We start from the raw sequence: 19,582 nt of genomic DNA, 5'->3' as shown, positions 1-19,582 counted from the left end.
TATCTTTAGTAATCCGAGACCACTCTAAAATTAAGGTCAGCAGGGAAAGAGCAAACTGATGTTTTTATGGTCCTTTTTTCACACTACCGCTTGATTGACAGATCTTTCTGAAACATTTTTATCAGTCAAGATGAGCCTCAAGTGCTTCTGCATTACAGTAGGTGGTCAGGCATTTGCCACATCTTAATCTTTTCACTAATTTCTTATAAGTGTTATCTTGATCAGAACAGGTATCAGTCAGAAATTTCCCATGTTTGGGCCTACTGAGATACTGTTCATCAAGGTAACTGGTTTTGTTAAAATTAAGACATATGAAGTATGTTCATTTGTCAGATTTGGTTTGGAAGGTGCCTGAGATACTGGTAAGGTATTGTGTTCTTGTGGTACAACACTAGGTAAAATGGAATGTCCTGATTCTGTTTATATCAATTTTCAAAGCAGGATTTGATAAAACTAAAGGTGTTTGCTCCATTTCACTGCGTCCATTAACTAAATCATGACTACTACAATTATTTTCAGAATTTGGCTCTATGTCAGCCATCTTTTGGTCTATCAAGCTTATATTTGAAACAGTGTCATCAGAACGTTCATTTCCATTCTGAACTAAACTGTTTTCTTTTCCATACTTCCTATACATGTCTTTGGTTCTGTAGAATCTTTCCTTGATTTGCTAGGAGAAACTGACAGACTAATGATTTGTTTCTCATTACTAGATGAATCCTTTTCCTGATGATTAGGATTGGAGTCTGTATGAACATCCCGAAGAATCGTCTCACTGGGTTGTGCAGATGATTCTGGTGTTTTAAAGAGTGCTGTGCTTCATGTTCATATAGCAGTGGAAGGTCTTCCAAAAGCTCATGGAATTCTGGAAAACTACACAGCTTGAAATATCCTGTGACTTTCTGTATGCTGGGCAAGCTGGAATGGCAGCTTAAATGACTCATTGCAATTAAAATGCAAACAAAAACACACATTTGGATAGCTGTGTCTATTAAGGTGGTCTATAAAATGTTGAGAATCTTCAAATTGGCTTTGATGAAATTTGCATTTTCCTTTGCTCCACTTCATTACTGTTTGTCGCACATTTAAATCACAGCTGATGTAGATGGATTTTAATTGTTCTCAAGGCTTAAGTTGTAACTAGTATTCCAAATAGCTACTGCGGTTTCAAAAATAATTTCAGAAGCATTATCAATGCCTAATTATTTCCATTCTGAATTAATCCTTGCTTTGTCTTATTATCTTATTAATTTTTGTGAAATCAGCCCTTCTAGGCCATTTTTGTTCTACACAATCTCTTTAGGCACTTTGACCGAAATGGTTCTGTGATATTGAAAGTGATACTAAAATACAGCATTTCCAGGTGCTGGGAAATAAGTAATAAAAGTCTTTTTCCAAGAGTCCATGGAGCATGGAAGAGGCACATTCTGACCCAGGCCATGGGGTTCTCTGCTCTTATGAGGGTGGTGTCTAGGGTACTGCTGATTGCTTTTGACTTAAATGGTTTAGGACCCTGAAAACCATGGCTGGGTGGTTAAACCAAAAGTTCCATGATGTATATTTGTATGTGTGTGTGTGTGTGTGTATGTGTGTGTTTGTTTCAAGCGTGATAGTGCTAATGCATGTAGCAGAAGGCAATCAGGCAATAAAGCCTAGCAGGCAGTGTACACAGGGGCATTATGATTGCAAAGTTTTACGATTTTCACACGACAAAATAAAAAAAAAACACCCTCTTTACCTTCCTGTCTCCTGTTCTAATTAATGAAATGTAGTCACTATGAGATGAAATCTGTAGAGACAGAGACTGTTGGGAGAGAAAAATATCCATTTGGTATTTTAAGGTCTGACTTCACATTTTTTTACCTGGAAGTCTATGAGATTCCTCATTCACTACTTGTGTGTATATTACAGAAGTTCTCTGTCACAAACTGAAGCAAACCATTGAGCCAGAGCATTTTCTTGTCCATGGAATCTGTTATACTCCTGAGGTTCTTGAGTTAGTTTTTTAATACTTCATTCTGTTTAGCCACATATTTTTGAGTGACCAACTTATTTTTAAGGAATTTTTAAAATGCGGTGATCTTAATAAATTTACAGTATGCAAGGGTTCACATCAGTGAAGTAGGTACTGGCTAGATTTTCTCCAGAGCTCAATTAAAATTAAATCAAATAAAAAAAATAGCACCCATGAATATATACTTCTTAAACTTAAATAACTTCAACATAGGAACAATTATAACTATTTAACAGAATGCCTGGAGTCACAAAGTAGAATAAATCCAAGCTACATTATTTTCAAGTCAATTATCTTTTGAAGAAATTTGAATAATAAGAAACAAATCTGTGTGTCTTGGATAGGCTGAATTGTATTCCTCCAAATGATATGTTGAAGTCTTCACTGCAAGAGAAATAGGATCACTACAGATGTCATGATAAGAAGTTACCATCCTAAAGTAGCGTAGATATCCAATCAAATGTGAGCCCCACATTGCAGCTTAGCCATGGGGGCTTAGCCCAGGAGGGTTCTTTGCTTCCCCAGGGAAGAATTCAAGGGTGTACCAGTGGTGGAAGAAAACAGCTGTACTGAAGCGGCCGTGTTCCAGCTCTGGTAGTGTTACAGCTCCATGACTGTTTCTGCAGAGCAGGACTACCCGCTTGGCAGAGAGTAGCAGCTCAGAGCAGTTCTGCAGTCATATTTATACCTACTTTTAATCGCATGCAGATTAAGGGGAAGTTTATGCAGAAATTTCTTTAAAAAAAAAAATTGGTAGTAACTTTGGAGTTGTTGGATCATTGCCACGGAAAAGGGTGGTAACTCCCAGGTCTTGCCGTGGCAATGGTAAACTGACATGGCATACTGGTTGGCATGTTTTATGAAGAGCTGCTTCCACCTCATCTCTGTTTTAACTAGTCCTCAATTTGCTCCAGTGTCCAAGCCCCACCCCTCGAGTTGTATCTCGCCTCCTACCTCAACTGTAGTAATGCAACTGCAAGCTGAGGAAGACGAGAATTGCCAGCAAACACCAGAAGCTACAAAGAAGCAAGGTATAATTCTTCCCTAAATGTTTCATAGAAAATATAGCCCTGCCAACATCTCAGTTTTGAACTTTTAGCCCCTAGAACTGTGAGACAATAAATTTCTGTGGTTTAAGACACCCAGTTTGAAGTGCTTTGTTACAGCAGTCCTGGAAAACTAATACAAACCTTTACTCACATAACTGCCATTTTCTGTGGCATCATTCTTTTGTATAGATTTGTATTTCAATTTTGCTATTATTTTCCTTCTTGAAGGATTTTCTTTAACAAGTCTCAGGGTGGAACTCTGCCAGTGAGGAACTGTTTCAGCTTTCGTATTTCTGAAAAAGTCTTCACTTTGCCTTCGTTTTGTGAGATATTTTCACTGGAGATAAAATTCTAGGTTGGTAAGTTTTTAAATTTTTTAAATTTATTTTAGTATTCTAAGATGTTCAACTCTTCTCACTTGCTTTGTTCCTGACCACCCCCCCAAAAAAAACTGACCTATTTTTACATTTGTTCTTTTGTATATAATGTGTCATTTTTCTGTTTGCTTTTAAGATTAAGATTTATCTTTATTATTGCTTTTAGGGAACTCAATTATATGTCTCAGTATCATTTTCTTCATGTTTCTTGTGCTAGGACTTTGCTGACATTCTTCTGTTTGTGGATTATTTTTACCAAATTCAGAAAGACAATAGTCACTACTTGTTTAAGTATATTTTCTGCACACATACCCTCAACTTTGAGAACTCCAGTTACATATATATTATTATGCTGATCTGTTAACTTAGCTAATTATTCTGTTTTGTCTTTATTTGATAAATAATTGTACATGTTCATAGGGGTACATAGTGATGTTTCCATACATATAAAGTATAGTGATCAGATCAAGGTGAAAAGCATATCCATCCATCATTTCAAATATTTCTTTTTATTGGGAACATTCAATATCCTCCTTCCAGCAATTTGCAACTATATAATTATTAACTAGAGTTATCTTACAGTGGTATAGAACAGTAGGACTTACTCTTCCTATCTAGCTGTAATAATTCTGTTTCATTTTAGATAGTTTCCGTTATAATACGGCAAAGATCACTAAATCTTCACTGTATTTTTATCCCACCTTTTCTCATACAGTCATTTTTAATTGATTGGTTTTTTTCCTCTTTATGGTTTATATCTTCCTGTTTTGTACACCTGGGTCATTTTTTATTGAACACCAGATAATGTGAACATCAACTTATAGAAATACAAACATGTACCACCTACAAATGTTCTTGAGTTTTGTTTGGGGTTGCAGTTAATTGGAAAATGATGAGTTTGGGTGATGTTTTTAAGATTTGTTAGATGTGATTGAGCAGTACTCACCCTAGTTAATTATTCTTCCTACTGAGCCAATAAACTTACATGTATTTTACCCAAATGTTCATCTTCCTGTCAGTCTCCTGAAAAAGGGCACGCCTCTTGACCCTATGTGAAAGCCAGGCACTGTTACTCCTAATCCTTTTTGACAGATCTTTCTCAAGGCTTGGCTTGGGTAGTACACTGTCTGTCACTCAGCTGAATTCCCTAAGGAGACATCTAAAGATCTCTGGAGTTGTCTGTGTACTTCTGTCTTCTCTGGTATTTTGTCCTGTCGATGCTAGCAACCTTGATCTCCCAAGACTCTTAATTCCATCTCCTCAACTCAGGCTTCGCCTGGGATTTCCCTGCTTGTTCTGTGGCCTGGAAACTGTCAATACTGGGAAAGTCATTATTTCCTCCTTTGTTTTTATACCTCAGAGATCAGTTATCCATTGCCTTATGTTCAGTGTCTTTGAAGCTATTGCTTTATATATTTTTCTGTTGGTAATTGTTTTGTTTATTGCTTCAAGTATTTGATATGTAGAATAATGGCCACCCAAAGACTTCAACATCCTACTTCCCAGAAGCTGTGGACAACTGACCCTTTAAAACATAGGTTTGAACTGTGAGTCCACTTATACATGGATTTTCTTCCACCTCTGCCACTCCTGAGACAGCAAGACCAACACCTCCTCTTCCTCAACTACTCAGTATGAAGACAATGAGGATGAAGACCTTTATTATGATCCACTTAATGAATATTAAATATTCCCTCTTTTTTATGATTTTCTTAGTGACATCTTTTCTCTTGCTTACTTTAAGAATACAACATGCAATACATAGAACAGGCAAAAAGTGTGTTAGTTGGCTGTTGATGTTACTGGTACAGCTTCTAGACAACAATGGGCTATTAGTAACTAAGTTTTTGGAGAGTCAAAGTCATATGTGAATTTTTGGCTGCACAGAGGTCTGTGACCCTAATCCCTGCATTGTTCAAAGGTCAGCTGTAATACCTTTTCCTCCCTCATTGCAATACCCATGGCTCACACCCCTATAATAAAAGACAAATTAACAAGGGAAAAATCATTAAAATATATTTAACTAAAATTTTATGTGACACTGGAGCCTTCAGAAATGAAGTCCTAAAGATCCAGAGAAAACTATTTTTACAGGTGATCATGCAGAAGTGTGATGGGAGGACTAAACAGTATACTCTAATGGTACTAATTTAGCAAGTCCTGTTTATCCAGATTCTCCATGGCTTCCAGGTATAGAGCTGGATCCCTCTGGAATGAGGGTCTTACAACCTACTTCAAAACAAGGTAGATTAGAGAATTCTTCTATAACCATGCTTTACTGGAGGTAAAAGGTCAGAGAAAGAGAGGTCAGACAGTGACCGTCTTGCTTCTGTTGTCCTCTCAATTTCAGCTTAAAATACTTAGTGTGCCAAGGTATTGTATATTGGGGTATTGTGTTCTGAGCCCCGACAAAAGTGCAGGGCAGGGTAATTGCAAGAGCTAAGTTGTTAAGCGTGGCTCCAACCCACAAAAGGAGGGCTAAGATTTAATAAATTTTAATGATTTTTTTTGTTTTACTTTGTGCAAGGAAAACATTTAAATTAGAATGAAATTTAAAGTTCAAAATATAAAAATAGATTTTCAAGTAAGAAAAACTTAAGGATTTTGTTAGAAAAGGAAGACTAATTGAAAATAAAGAGATGAAACTAGAGAATGAGATGGCCTATTGAAATAATATTGTTAGTAGATATGCGTATTTGGATTTCATAAGATTAGTAATAAGGAACTAGTGTCAATTATTGCTACTTTAAAAGCATTGCTTTTCAATATTCTCCTAGGTTATGTTTTTCCAATTAAAAATTGTGCAAACTCAGGTTTATGAAACACCTGAGGCAAAGCTTTTGCAAACACAATCAATTTAAGACTAGATTTTGATGCCTTTCCTCATTGGTCTAAATTTATATCTTTTAAAATATAGAAAAATCAACATTACAGGCTAACAATTTTAGCTCTATGGGATGTATGTGTGGTAAATTAAATTAATCAGTCTACTCGTGCATTTAGATTATTAACCTATCAATATGTGATTAATTAAGAAAGCTTCATCCTCAATTAACTTTTAGATGCAACCTAATGTAAAGGCAGAAACATTGCCTACGTAATTAGAAATCCAGTTGTTCTTGTGGTCCCATGTTATTCAATAAGCTTCTAAAAAGAAATTTGGACACATACATAGACACTGTAGATGGATTTATTCAAAATCTACGATAGATTCAAAATCTAAAATAACAACAGTTATTTTAGACTTTTAACATGTTAATGATCCACACATCTTAGTGTTTCTTTTACATTTATTTATTTTCATTTATTTGAGATGGAGTCTCACTCTGTCACCTAGGCTGGAGTGCAGTGGCACAATCTTGGCTCACCTCCCGGATTCAAGTGATTCTCCTGCCTCAGCCTCCTGAGTAGCTGGGATTACAGGTAGCCACCACCACAACCCAGCTAATTTTTGTATTTTTAGTAGAGACAGGGTTTTGCCATGTTGGCCAGGTTGGTCTCAAACTCCTGACCTTGTGATCTACACACCTAGACCTTTGTAAGTGCTGGGATTAAAGGCATGAGCCATCTTTTACATTTAAAAAGCCTATTTTAATTTCTTCCTTTAAAATCTATTTATATAGTGTTTTATAAAATAATTATTAAAGGTTTAGAGGGAGCAGATTAATAGCTACATATGTGACCTGGTTTTTAATTTGTTCCATAACATATTAAAACATGTATTTCTAGGATAAACTATGGTACTTCTAAAGAAAACATATGCTACAGAAGTGAACTAATAGTACTTTTCTCAAGGGTATCCAACGCGATTATTTGAAAGAAGGAAATATTTTTCCCATCTGTAATGCACAGATCACTTTAGGCACTGCAAGGGACCCATCAATTCATGTGAGCACCAAATACTGTCAATAAACGAATCCACTGCATCTTGCACACCTTTACATACTACTGTTATGTTTCTATCTATGACAATACAAAATTAAAATGACATTTTAAAACAATACTAAATGCAGAGGTTTTGATTAATAACATTTTTAGAGTCCAATTGCCATCAAGTGGAGTGTCATTTTTAGACATGTTATAAAGAAGATTGCAACCACTGTGAAACATATAATCTCAAGGGTGCATGATTGTAATTCTGAGCCCTGGCACTGTCTTCTCCTGTAGGTATTGACCATTTTAGTAAACTGTTTACCCTCTTCCATGACTAAATGAGCACCAGTTCTAAATGTGTCTTAACTCCATATCCTTCATTCCATTTTTTTATTGGCTCTGCCCTAACAGAGACCCTCTGTGTATGGATTATACAGATTCTCACTTATGGATTCTACTTACTTTGGTTTCCTCCGATGTAACAAACTCATATAATCAGTTTGGACTTACAGTTCCAAGCATTCCTAGATGAATATAACATAGTATTTGTCTATAGTCAGTAGAAAAATCAAATGCAAAGCTATTTAATATTTGGTATGATTATCTTTTGTCTTATTAGTTGAGAACAGTCAAATTTTATGCTGTTTATAGGATTTTTTCAGTAAGCTGTACTCTCTTTACAAATATCTGATTATTCTTTTAAATGACATCTCTTCCAGTGGCTGAGTGGTTTTCTGTATTACTTGCAGCCTATATTGACTCATTTATTGAATATGCATTTATCTTTTAAATAGCTCATATATTTCAGGAGTGATCTGGGTACTAGGAATACAAAATTAATAAGATAGTTTCTAGTCTCATAGACAAACACATAATTTTATTCTAGCATAAGATTATATTAAATAGTTATTTTTCAAATACTTAGAGCATAGGATACTTTAATCCAAAACATAAAGAAGAGGTATGTTTAAGAATCAATTATTGTTAATCTTGGAGCAGAACATTGGGAGAGAACATTCCAGGTCACAAAAAGCTATGCCAAGGCATGGAGGCAGAAGAGCAAATTACAAGTCTTTTGGGATCACTGGAATGGTGCAAGGATGACAGTAAAGCTGGAAAAATTGGCAAGGGCCAGAACATAGGAATCCTTGGAGACCACTACGAAAATTGGATGTTTTACTGATGGCTTTTGGGGGAAACCATTAAATAAGTTTAAGTTGGTGACTAACAGTTAAATTTTCTTTCTTCTGTTTTGCTTTTTCAAGATTATTCTGCTTGTATTTTGAAATGGAGGTTTCAAGCCTGTGAGGAGGTTATTATGGTAAACACATGAACAATAAGAGAGTTACAATAACACAGAGGTAGAGGGGAGGGTGCTCACAAAACTAGGCGTTTACCTGGAGGTAGGACAATTTACTGATGTGGGAAAAATAAGTTGGGGAGCAGATTTTAGAGCCTTTCATGAGTGAAGAAAATCTGGGGTTCAGAGGTAAATGTAAATTTGAAATGTCTAAGATATACAATAGAAAGGCATAATTGGAAATCGAATGGACAGGTCTATAACTCAGAATAGGGAAAATTCATCAACTCAACCCAGATGTGTCTTGGTCCACACCTAACCTAGGGTCACTGAGTGGAGAAATAGATGGAGTAAGGATTTCTGTTCTGGCCAAGTCTCCAATCTCAAGGGGTAGGCATTCCACTAACGTCTCAATGTTTCCATTTCTTATTCAGTACAAATTTCTCTGTCTTAAATCATTAGGCAAACTAATCTCTAGGGCTGATTCTTCCATTGCAGCATGACTCTTTCAGTTTTGGCAGCCACAGGAGTGTTTTTTTCCTGACCACAACTGACAAAGGACAAAAATTTTGACCATGTTTTGAACACACCCCGATTTTCAAATGAAGAAGCCTGTTCATGCTGGAGGACTTGTTTGACAGGATACAAAATCAATCACAGTGAGGGCACCGGATTTGAAAAGTCTGAAATGTCTGATACCCTTGATGAAAGATTGAGCTAGAATCCCTTCAGTGGTGCTTTAGGAACGTAATAACCATTTGATGTAGCCAGAGCATGATTTAATGCATTGCTAATGTATTTAGCCCTAGTGAAACTGACCCTACTTCTTCCTAGTAATCCATTACTAGGAAAACCTTGCCAAGATGGGATATTTTTCTCTGAAGAGATTTGATATGATAACAATAGTTTGATGAGTACTGAGTTGGTCATTTTAGCACATTTATCCATATCACTTATCTTTGGCTCACACATTTCTCTAAATACCTAAACTATCTGATCATAATAATGTCCCTTGCATATTTTAGATGCTGACTCCATGAAACCCAGCTTCCCCTGATGAGTTAAATCTTTTCACAATCTGGCCCCACTCAGAAGCAGAATTACTATGAAGTTTTTGAAGGTTAATACTCAGTGCGCCTCACTTGCATAGGTTTCCTCCAAGACCCTGGAAATGGTCCTAGTGCTCACACATCATATATAAAATTGGCAAAAATCATGATTTTTTTTTCTTTTTCAACATAGTTATGATCGCTGTGCTTTCTACCCCTACTTCCTCTTTTTCACGCTTAACTCTCGTATCATGTGGTGTTGAAATGACTGCAAGGTTTTGGGGATTCCAGTTCAAGGAAAGGCAAACTGACAGAATATTCAGTTTGCGCTTAGTGGGGGTACGCTTGTGCAGTTGACAGTCAGTATCATGCATAGTTAAGTTATTGCCAGCCACTGAGCATAGAAATGGCTCCCAGGAATACTTCTACCACCCACTGTGCTGACTCTCCTGATGTCACAACAGGAGTGCAGGACCAGATGACATGTAGATGTCCTACATTGCTGCCAATCAAAATATAAACATAGTGGGGAAGAAACAAGGTTTGAAAACCAAGAAACATTTTGTGAAGAATTTTTAGTCCTCAGAAATGTAAAACTCTAAGCAAAATATTTTTTATGGGCCCCTAGTCTAAATGATCAACAACAATAAAAACACAAAAAATATGCTAGAGAAAAGGCAGAATTATCTTTCTACTCTTCCTGTACAAATGATCCTTCAAGATTATAATGTGAAGAGCAATTACAGAGGATGCAGAGAAAACATGCAGGGAAAAAAAAAAAGTGTCATAGAGATGTGTCTGATATGATACTAACAAAAGTATTGTATCATTTTTCTGGATTTTCATTAGATTTTCAGATTTGGAAGGTGTTGTGATTATCTTTTGCTGAAAGTTCATGTTCCCCCAATATTTATATGTTGAAATCCTAACCTCCAAGGAGATGATGTTAGGAGGTGGGTCATTTAGGAAGTGATTAGGTCTTGAGGGTGGAACCCTCATGAATGAGATTAGTGCCCTCATAAGAGAGGTCCCAGGGAGCTGTCTTGACCATTTCACCACATGAGGACACAGCTAGAAGGCACTGTCTGAGAAAGTGGGCCCTCACAAAACAGCAAATCTGCTGAGGCCTTCATCTTGGTTTCCAGCATCTAGAATTATGAGAAATATGTTTCTGTTCTTTTAAAACTACTTCGTTTATGACAGAAAAGACTAAGACACTTTTTAAAAGGAAAAGCTTTTCTTTCATAACTGAGGTAACATACAATCACACAATCAGGTCAGACTTTTACAATTCTGATACCTTACTTCACTAATAATTTCAATATGTAAGAAGTTATGAGACAGAGATGAAGCAAAGGGATTACCAGGACCTTCCATTAAGTTGCCTAGGGACTTTCTCCTTACATTCGGGTCCAAATTAACACAGGACACTTCTAAGCAAAGTGTGCAATCCCATCACCTGCAGAGGGAGCCACTTCAGTTCTGACACATCCCATTACATACACAGAGTTAATGTGTATGTGACATTAATGTGTATTATATACACAGAGTTAATATGTATATGTGACATTAATGTGTGTATATGACATTTTTTAGTAAATCCATAGACTTCAGGTATATTTACAACCCGGGCTGCATAAAGCCAACCTCCTTGTATATGTCACCAATGCCTCCTGAACTTTCCCCCTTAGCATACTTTTGAATATGCTTCCACTTAATTGAATTTTGCTGGCTTCTCCATCCCTATTCAAATTGCTCTGACATCACCCAAGACATGGTTGATATTTCTCACCTCAGACTTCTCTCATGAGGGTAATTTTCACCACTGCCTAGTAACAAGCTAACAATTGCTTTCTAACAGCCTATAATGAACAGATGCTTCAGACAGCTTAGAAACTCAAAACCCAAAATGTCTTGGCCTTATTTGAGTTCTGCCAAAGGCTTTGATCTACATTATGTTCAGCCGTGGATTATAAGGACAAAGTGGGGCTGCCTGTACCACCATCCTCTGTAAACCTCTGCATGTTTATTTCTGCTCATGACCCTGTACCTATTTAATTTTTTTCTACTTCCTTTGTGTTCAGGGGCCATCAGGATTCCCAGAAAAGGAAGAGAATTGTTATCAATACTTGAATAGCCCTGTGTCCAGGTGTCTTTTTTCTCAGCAGAGCCTGTGAAAATTTGTCAGTTAGGGGGATGGCCTTGGTTGTCTTAGTCCTCACAATTTCCAGGAATTTCACAGACATTTCCATTTTAACTGGAAATGTCAGCCAGCCTCCATTTGTCTTCCAGCACTTCTTCCTCTAAGTGATAATCATGCCCTCAGGGCAGTGCTGTGCTCTCACTTGCTCTAATGGTTTTCAACTTCAAGTCCTACCTTATTAGATTGTAGCCATATGCCTGAGAATTTGAATTTCTCCATGTTGAAACAGTGCATACAGGCCAATGTGCATTCCACAAGATTGCAAATTGTATCTGGCTGGACTCCAAAATCTGATATGGAAAATAAATGTGTCTGCCAAGAAGGTAACATCATACCAGTCCTTGTTGGCCTATTTCACTTCCTGTATAATCTCCACTGTATCCAGTATGGCCGAACCAATCAGAGGAATCACCTTGTCTAACCCACGATAGTCTAGTATTCACCTCTGAACACTGCCATCTCTAAGTACTGGCCACACTGGACAAGTAAAAGGGAAATAAAGTAATCAAAACTCCCATCTCAACCATTTCTTAATGAGAGCAACAATTTCTTGTTTCCCTCCTCGAATCAGCTATTGTTTCATGTTTATTACTAAGGAAGTCTTGTTCTAAAGATTCTTGTTTATCACAGCCAATTAAAACTACATGAGAAAGATTTAGCAGATGTCCTCCTTGTAAAGGGTAACATGCCCTATTTGCACAAAGTATCCCTCCCAAGCTCGCGTTCATAAAAAGGCAGGAGGACCATGCTTATACAATCACACTTTCCAATTCATAACTCCACCCTTACCATGGTTGCCTGAGCAGCACTGGGAACCCTCTCAGGTTCACCTCCATGCCGTTCAGAGCAAAATTACCTCCTTACTACTTTACACCGGGCTAACATTCCTAAGCTATATTACTGAGAAAAATGACTCTCCTATCTACTTTACACAGGGTTAAAATTCCATAGCTAACAATCCTAAGAAAGTTTTGTTTACACCCCATACCCCACATCTTAACCTTATCATTGCATGAAGTCTAAGATCTCTTGCAGACATGAAGCATGGAGATCTTGGCCTCTCAGTTCATCTTTTTTCATGGCTTAGCCTTTAATTAAGGGAGTAAATTTCTTCAGAGAGTATAGATCAAGCAAAAGTACCACTGCCCTTTAAGAGTTAAGAGAGAGACTGGGGAACCTCCCATGCCTTTATTCACTGCGGCTTATTAGATGTCAGACCATCCAGAGGACTTTGCTCATAAGTAGTTGCAGACACTTGGGGATTAGTCATCAGCATAAATAATCACTTCCATTCAGCAATATACATCATCATCAGCATATTCCCCTGATTGCTATTTCTGCAGTAACATGTCAATAATTGTTCCCCATGCTTTTCTGACATTTTGCTTTTCAGTGTCCTAATGCTTGAACAGAAAGCATCCTTTTGAGATTCCATCGTTACCTGCGCCTGGTCTCTAGCTGTGTTTATAATTTTGTGAGTAACCAGTGGCATCATTGAGTTATTTTGCTAGTGAAAGTAATATATTTCCTAGTTGTCAAAGAGGCATGATAAACTATTCAGAACTAGAAAATGTGGTCTCACTGAGTTTATTTTTCCCACCTGTCACCTCCTTCTCTCAGAAGTCTTGCTTTTATATGGGCTTTTAACAATGGCCAGGGAATAGAATTTTTACTTAATTTGCCATTTTTCCTGTGACTCATTGTCTATCCACTTAGCCATTTTCCCCAGATATATCGATTTCCTACAAATTCCACTGATAAGACTCATTCCAGTAACTATGCCTTGGATTTTCACCTTTCCATACAAAGGCTGATAGGCAGTGACAAATCAGAGATCTTACCCAGTATCAAATACAAGAGCCCAGGCAATTTTACCCCAAAATTCATCCCCTGGTATGCTGGTTATTTTAAATTAAAGGCTCTTGAAATTCAGCAAATGCTAGAAGAGGCTCCACTTTGATATTCTCTTATCTACCATAAGACTAGACCTGCCAAAGAGAACACAATTGCCTTCCATCCCCTCTCTGAAATCCCATTCGTTATCAGGTTAATTTCTGTCTCTGAGGTCCAATTATTCTCCCTAATAATCATTTACTTACCCTCAAAAGAATTACCTACATTCCTCATTCCCCCACCCCATGAGGAAGAGCATATAAGCATCTGTACTTTGCTGAGTTATTGGGTAATCACTTTCCTGTATTCCCTCATGCTTATACACATTAATATAATTGTACACCTTTTTTCCTATTAATCTGTTAATTGCCAATTCATTTCAACAGACTTAGACTTGATCCTTCAGAGAGAAGCTTTGAATTTCCCTATATGAGCTTTACTAATAGTTTAAGGAATCCAAGTAATCACAAGTCTCAGAAAAGCAGGGAAACTATTAGGGCCTCTAATATAGTTTTCCAGATGTGTTCTGGTACTGTATCAACAGATGTGCTCTCCCAGTGACACATGTAGTCACATTCCTTACACTGCACAGAAGGAGGCACTCTGGTTATTACATTTTTTATATTCAGACAGTTACATAGATAACGGGAAATTTTCTCTGGAGTCATGCCTCATGAAAGTATAACTGGTCAGGTGTGGTGGTGGCTCATGCCTCTAATCCCAGCACTTCGGGAGGCCGAGGCGGGCGGATCACGAAGTCAGGAAATCGAGACAATCCTGGTTAACAAGGTGAACAAGGTGAAACCCCGTCCCTACTAAAAATACAAAAATTAGCTGGGCGTGGTGGCGGGCACCTGTAGTCCCAGCTACTCAGGAGGCTGAGGCAGGAGAACGTTGTGAACCCGGGAGGCGGAGCTTGCATGTTTTTTGACCTCATGAAATCCTAGAGAATGAGGTTTATGCTTGGGAAAAACAATCAGAAGACAGTTACTCTCCTGCTAGCAAATGCCACTGGTTTGTTTGCCAAGAGATCTGTCATTAGTGAGTTTACAATAAAAATTGATGATGTCATTTGCTTTCGCTCCTGGGATCATATTGCTGTCCTGGAAAAGGGATTCAATGGATTACATACATCCTGTTTACCATTTCCTTACCTGCCTCAATTTGTATTTGTAATCCTGGATTCTTTTTCCAAAAAGTCACCCCTAAATTATATCTTTCAAGTCTTCCCAAAATGGGATCAATCCCTAGCTCTGCTGTATGCAGGCAATGAGAGAAGAGTAACGATACACTTCCACCCTTCTCTAACATTTATCTTTTCTGCTGCACATTATCTGATCCCATCTATGCCCCATTTATCATATGTACACTTCAACCTGTTCTCCTACATGTCTGTTTAACTCTGCCTGAAATCAACTGCTTCGCCTTTGGGAAAAATCTTTTATTGATTTCAAATTTTGGTGTTCTTCCAATTACCTGTACAAAATTTTCTCTAATTTTGCTACCTCTTATAATTGTATCCTTTCTTTGAAATGTCATTACTTATGTAAACATCTTCAAATTATGACTAATAATAGCTACCTCAATTGGGTGCCTACTATTTGCCAGGAACTTTTCTAGGCAACTTACATGATTAATAACTTTATCAATCCTACAAAATAGTCATCATTGTGCATATTATAGTCTTTTGCCCAACATCATATAATTAGCACAGAGTCAAAATTCGTTATCTCACTTTGTGTCTGACTGCCTTCAAAATGCACCATATGATGTATTGACTCTACTCTGCTTCATAGTTTTCTCTAAAACTATTTACATGTTTTACCTTTCCTACTAAATGATAATCACTTCCATGGGAAGTACCATGCATTGTTAATTTTATTATCTCTGTTCACACTAAATATCATCCATCCATATTGTAGCAATTTTGTAATATTCATAGAATATACACATGAATGAATGAACTACGTAATAAAAGTAAAGGCCACATTTTCTGCTTATATTGTAATCCCTGGGGTAGGAATACAATATAAATGTATCTATAAATTATTGCTGATTACATGTTCAGGTTGTTATATTTGTTGGCTAAATGATAGACTAGTTCAACGAAGACCCAGAGATGCAGGGTCTTAAAGAATACAGAAATTTAAGTTGAGATGGGAGGATTGCTTGAGCTCAGGGGTTAGAGATCTGACTAAGCAACATAGTGAGACTCCTTCTCTACGAATTTTTTTTTTCTTCAATTAGGCAGACTTGGTGCTCTGCACCTTTAGTCTCAACTACTCTGGAGGCTGAGGCAGAATTGCTTGAGTCCAGAAGGTCAGGGTTGCAGTGAGCCATGATCACACCACTACACACTCCAGCCTGGGTAATAGAGCGAGGCCCCGTCTTAAAAAAAAAAAAAAAAAAGAAAAGAAGTTATATATTTCTCATATAAAGCACTGAGCTAGCAGGCTGCCTTGGATCAATTAAGTCACTCATGCACCAAAGTTGTGGGTCGCCATCCTCAACATGAAGCTTTCAGGGTTACTACGGACATTGCCATTTCCAGCCAGCATTGAGGAGAAAGCAGAAACCCAGAGGAATAGATATCCTTGCAAACAAGTCACATGGAAGTTGCATACATAAATCCTTTTTCATTCTGTTGGCCAAAACAGTCATAGGGTTCTAAGAGTCAACTGGAAAATGTAGCCCCTGGCTCTCTAGGTGGCAATGTGCCAGGCCAAATTTCAATTACAAATGGTACCTGACTTAACGACGATTTGATGTAGGATTTTTTTTTAACCTTACAGTGGTGCAATAGTGATACACACTCAGTCTAAACTGTATTTCAAGTACCCAGCCATTCAGTTTTACACTTCCACTATAATATTGAATAAATGACATGAGATATTCAACACTTTATTATAAAACAGGCTTTGTATTGTATGACTTTACCCAACTGTATGCTAAGTGTGCTGAGCACACGTAAGGTAGGCTGGGCTTAACTATGATGTTTCACAGTGAGGTATATTAAATGCATTTAGACGTATGACATTTTCAACTTATGACTGGTTTATCAGAACATAACCCCATTTTAAGGTCAGGGAGCATCTGTATTATATGTAGGCTAGGACAGGCCAGTGTGATAACAGCCAATTCCCAACTCTTAGTGGCTTAAAAGAATATTTTATTGTTTGTCCATTCGCCACGTCCATCATAGGTCAGCGGGGAGCTATGCTCAATATTTTCTCATTGCTCTTACTCTGAGATCCCGGTTACTACCTGGATCTATGCCTGATACTGAGACAGGAGGAAAAATATATAACTCCTAAGAGTCTGACATTGACATTTATATGGTCTAGCCCAGTTGTGACACATATCACTTCCATTAAAAGTACCTGGTCAAAAAAAAAATTATTGGGCAGAATAAGTCATGAGAAAGGTCTCAACCAACCACAGCTGGCTATGAATTACAAGCCTAATTTGTACCTAGATATTAGACAGACATCAATATACAGTGAGCAGCAACAACATTTATCACATTCTAGAAAAGGTGAAAGATGAATCTGGTTTATAACAAACAATACTCAATATTGGCCTAACAGCCTGAAGATATTTCACTGGGGAACAAATTTCTCCTATGCTAAGCTACATGGTTTGGACGCAATTGACTTCATGCTCCAATCCAATAATGGGCATTTACTGACCTAAACCAATCAGCTTAATCTTACACACCTGATCATAGTTGATTCAGAAATAGGCATGTAGTATAAATTAGTCAGCATAAGATTAACAGTGCTAATGTTAAACCTGCAGGAGATACATACTCTTTAAGTATAGACAAGAAATACATAGCCTTGGCAAATGTTAGTACCCACCATTTTAAGAGGGATCACTCACATATGAAAAAGTATCATTTTTTGACATTGGTGAGCTACTCGATTAAATCAACCTTGCAGTTTTATTATTTAATACAGTTCGTTCTGCATATTCTGTTACTGACAAAATAAAGACTTAAATGATCAGCTTGGCCCATAAAGCTTAAGAAAACTTGCATTAGTATAATTATGGAAAAGCAATGGCTTATGAGTTGAAATGTAGAAATGTTACTTACAAATAGTGACACCAGAATTTCTCCTGCAAACTATTTTGAAAATAGCTTGATGAAATGAGCCAATTTTATACTTTAAAACTGTGGCTCTGCTAGGTTTTTCCAAGTTTTCCTACGGGAGAACTAAATGACCCTGAAAATTACAGAGAAAAGCTTTCAGAATTCTTGAGATCATCTGAGATATACACAATAAAAGAAGTGGAACATGGTCAAAAAAAAAAAAAAGTGGGTGGCAAAGTTGCAAAATCCTGCAAGCTATGCAATTAACCCCTTACTTTAAGTAGTCCTCTCACCAAAAATAAAAAAATAAATAAATAATCCAGTAAAGTCTATCACCCTGCTGAACATTTGGCAACAGATTTATTTTTGTAAATGAGTGTCAGGTTGGGGTTTTGTAGAAGCAAAGCTCCACCTCGAGAAGCCAGAGCTCAGGAGGCAGAGAAGGCCAGGAGAACATAACTGCACTTCAACCCTAAATAAACATCAGCAAAAATTGCGGGGAGGATTTTGGACTTGAAGGTATGAGGAAATTTGGAAAGGGAGAAGGTTGGCTATTCCAAGAAATGAAGCTTAAACCTCAAGAAAACATTTTGATAACTTTAAAAGTTCAAGGTAGATGAATAGAGTGATTTTTCTTTCTCCACAGTCTGTTGACCCAGAATCAATGGAAGGGCTAAAAAGTTGTTGCTTCTCCCACTGAGGGGCATTAAAATTGGCAGTGATTGTTAGTAAAGCTAAACATATTCCACAGTGTATGCACACCAATGAAAAGAACTGGTCTACAAGGTATGCTTTAAATAGCCAGGTCAGGAGTGAAGTCTTAAAACCTACTCCCAATCTGTCACTAATCAGGAATGGGAACCTTACTGGGGCTTGTACTAATATAAGTCCCAGTAAGTGTCATGTGGACTAACATTAGTATAAAATTCCCTTTGACTCTATAAATCTATAAAAAGCAATAGTAATTTGAATATATAAGCAATTCATTTAACACTTACGCCTAATATCTGTACTAGTTCCTCTACTAGCCTGTGACAATACTATTACACTATTTGTATATGCCATTTAAACTATCAAATTATTTTCCCATATACCTAGTATTTTCATTGTAAAAATACTATGCAAGAGCATTGGCAGTTAATATTATGCCTATTTCACTGATGAGGAAACTGAGGTAGAGGTAGAGTGTGGGCAAGGAATTTGCCCAATGTTAGACAACAAATAAATTATTGAACAATAGCTAGAATCCAGATTTTTTACCTTTTAACTTAGGGATTTTGAACCAAAAAAGAATATAAGATACATTTTACATATATATATATACACATATATATATCTCTCCAATACTGTATTATATTTTATTCACTATATTTTATAGTTACTATACTTTGTTATATATATCAATACTATATTACTATACTACCGTATTACCAATAAATAGTATTAATATATATTTTATATGTGTACTATATATTATAGTATTGTATATATATTATTTTACATATATTATATATACAATACTATATATGCATATATAGATAGAGCAATATATATAATATATATGCAATAAATAGTATCATATATGATGTTCTTTCTTGTATTATATCTGATACTATTTATTGCCCCAGGATAAATAATGAACAATAGAAAGAATAAATGCCCTGAGGTGCTGTAGACCAAAATGGAGTCAACATGGAAAAGCAAAAGATGCTTAATAGAAAAATAATTTTG

At 36.8% G+C, this 19,582-nt stretch overlaps 1 long non-coding RNA gene and 1 pseudogene across 1 annotated transcript in view; both read right to left on the bottom strand.

Moving 5' to 3' along the window:
* The window catches only part of LOC129060895 (uncharacterized), a 293,512-nt gene that overhangs the window by 248,462 nt on the left and 25,468 nt on the right, over positions 1–19,582 (bottom strand). The gene's annotated exons all lie outside the window — the stretch shown is intronic.
* LOC100457587 (zinc finger protein 654-like) lies at positions 122–12,701 on the bottom strand (annotated as a pseudogene).

Source organism: Pongo abelii, chromosome 7 (assembly GCF_028885655.2).
Source record: "Pongo abelii isolate AG06213 chromosome 7, NHGRI_mPonAbe1-v2.0_pri, whole genome shotgun sequence".
Classification (NCBI taxonomy): domain Eukaryota; kingdom Metazoa; phylum Chordata; class Mammalia; order Primates; family Hominidae; genus Pongo; species Pongo abelii.
The sequence above is the reverse complement of the archived record's forward strand: the minus strand, read 5'-3'. Positions and strand labels throughout refer to the sequence as shown.